This window comes from Saccopteryx bilineata, chromosome 5 (assembly GCF_036850765.1).
Source record: "Saccopteryx bilineata isolate mSacBil1 chromosome 5, mSacBil1_pri_phased_curated, whole genome shotgun sequence".
In the NCBI taxonomy this organism is placed as follows: Eukaryota; Metazoa; Chordata; class Mammalia; order Chiroptera; family Emballonuridae; genus Saccopteryx; species Saccopteryx bilineata.
The window spans coordinates 93,073,797-93,076,940 of record NC_089494.1 but is presented as its reverse complement, the minus strand read 5'-3'; positions in this window follow the sequence as shown (position 1 = coordinate 93,076,940).

The window sequence follows — 3,144 nt, the reverse complement described above, 5'->3', positions numbered from 1 at the left end:
ATTGTGCATGGAAAGCCCCTACCTTCTCTGATTTAGGAATAAGAAATATTTAATAAATAGAAATTAAAAAGAAGGACTTGTCCAAAGTAAAGATTTAATAATAAGAGGTTTAATGCTTTGAAGTTAAGGGTTTCTTACTCAAACAAAACAAAGCAAAACAAAACAAAACCCTCTTTTCATAGATTTTATTTTTCTGTTAGATGTGAAATTGCATTAAAATGTTAAGTCTACGAGGGGGCCAGATGAGATCCTTTTAAGTAAAGTATATTTATATGTTTATATTAATAATTATTATGGTTTGTGGTTATTCCATTTAAGATAAGTTGCTAATGGCCTCTGACTCAAATTTTGCATAAACAGGGCAAAGTGCCTATCATATATAAACCAATTGGAGAGCTTCCAGAACCACAAACCATGGAAGAGTTTAAGGAACCTCTTATAAGGAAAGTATACAGTAAAATGATGATTAAAAAATAGTAAGAAAAAAAAAACAAAAAAAACCAGTCCACAATTCTTAAGAAATGGACAATGTCTTATGTTAAGAAGTTTTAAAAATGTTTTTCAGAGGGTTCAATTAAAGCAATTGAACTAAATGTTAACTAGTAATATTTGAGACAATTTAATTCAACTAACTTTTTTCAGATACTTGTAGTGATTTCATTGATACTTTCTTTTTGGGAAGGGGGGAAGGGAGACAGACAAGGACAGACAGGAAGGGAGAGAGATGAGAGGCATCAATTCTTTGTTGTAGCACCATACTTGTTCATTGATTGCTTTCTCATATGTGCCTTGACCAGGGAGCTCCAGCCTAGCCAATGACCCCTTGACAAAGCCAGCAACCTTAGGCTAAAGCTAGTGACCTTGGGCTTCAATCCAGTGACCTTTGGGCTCAAGCCAGCAACCATGGGGTCATGCCTATGATCCCATGCTCAAGCTGGCGACACTGTGCTCTAGCTGGTGAGCTCATTCTCAAACTGGATGAGTCCGCATTCAAGTCAGCAACTTCAGAGTTTTGAAGCTGGGTCCTCAGCATCTGAGGCCAATGCTCTATCCATTGTCCTACCACTTGGTCAGGTGATACATTTCTGATTATGCATATTTTATAATTTTATTAATCAAACTATTTCACAATTTTCATTGGCTCTTTATTATTACTTCATAGCAGGGGTCCCCAAAAAACATCCCACAGGCCACATGCAACCCCCTGAAGCCATTTATCCGGCCCCCGCCATACTTCCAGAAGGGGCACCTCTTTCATTGGTGGTCAGTGAGAGAAGCTTAGTTCCCATTGAAATGCTGGTCAGTTTGTTGATTTAAATTTACTTGTTCTTTATTATAAATATTTTATTTGTTCCCATTTTGTTTTTGTTTTTTTACTTTAAAATAAGATATGTGCAGTGTGCATAGGGATTTGTTCATAGTTTTTTTTATAGCCTGGCCCTCCAACGGTCTAAGGGACAGTGAACTGGCCCCCTGTGTAAAAAGTTTGGGGACCCCTATTTCAATAGTATCACTTTAGAAGATTATATATTTTGACTTTCAAGATTTAGTAAAAGAGACCTTATTTAATAGTATACATTTTCACATATTAAAATTTATATAGTTGTTAAAGTGAATTAAAATCACAGGTATTAATATGGACATATTCAGAAAATTAAGTTGAGTGACACAAGTTGCAAAAGGGATTATGTCCATTTAATAAGAAAATGACAACGCTGTATATTTCTTACGTTTACAATACTTGTGTATTGAAAGTATAAAACATGAATGAGATCAGGCACACCAATGTCATAGTAATTACCTTTGAGGAGGTTATAAGGGGAAAAGAATGGAGGTGCATGGAACTATAGCTGTTAATATTTTATTTGTCAGAGATAAAAAAAGGGGTTTGAAGTAAATATCCCTAAACATTAACTTCTTTCTGCTATAGTATTTTCCTTATATTATATTATATATATATGATCATTTTTAAAGCATGACATTCATTAGCCATCAAATTGAAATTGATCTGTTATGAGTTCCTATCAATTGAAAATAAAACAAGCAAAAGCAACAATTCCACCCAAATAAAACATCTGTAATAAGTACCAACCCAAACCATAAAATATTTCTTCTTGTGCTAAAAGATTACAAATACAGTGAGACAAATTCTTCTCTGCATTTTTTAGAAAAGGACAAAAATGCCTCTAATTTTCATAATCTTTTTTGTTGCCTCTTGCTTCTCCTTCTCCAGCTGTTTTACTCTTATATTACATAGAAGCTAATTGAAGCGAAGCCCAGCCTCCAGAACTTCTAATCTCAGACAGAGCCCTGATTCAGGGTGACATGCCCTCATAAGTTAGTGTGATTAGTGAACTCTCTTTTCCTTCTCTTCTACAGTGTTTGAGTTCATATTCACACAAACGCTGTGCAGAATTTTATCTGTGAACATGAACCCACTTTATAAAAGATTTTAGATTTTGTAAAAGAAAAAAGTAGTGACGGGAGGGTCACCTAAATGAGGAAGAGAATAAATTTTACCAATCTGGATCTGGGAAGTGTATGGACGTACTGTTTGTGTCCCTCCAAAATTCACATGTTGAAACCCTACCCATCAATGTGATGATATGAGGAGGTGAGACTCTTTGGAGGTAATTAGGATTAATGAGATTATGAGGAAGATTCTTCATGAATGGGATTAATGCTTTAACAGGAATCAGAGAAAGCTTGCATTTTCTCTTTGTCCTCTGATATGTGAATACACAGCAGTCTACAGTCTGACAGAGGTAGCAAAACTCACCAGAACCCAACCTTGCTGGCACTCTGATTTGAATTTCCACCCTCCAGTTTTGTGAGTTTATAAAGCACCCATGACATTTTTATTATAGCAACCCAAAGTGACTAATACAGGAAGTATAGAAAATATGCTGAAATGATACCAGAAATATCAGCATTTATGCTTCCTGTCACCAATCAGCCAAATAACTAGAGACAGGGATTGAAGGTTTATAGGTGCTTTATTCAGATGGCCAGTGATCTAAAGAGATGGGGATTATGTTCCCAAAGCTGACTCAACATCCTATTCCAAGCCAAACTTTTTATAAGGGGAATAAAAGAGTAGGTAAGGGTTTTGGAATTTGAAGGGAAAGTGAATTGGATCATAGT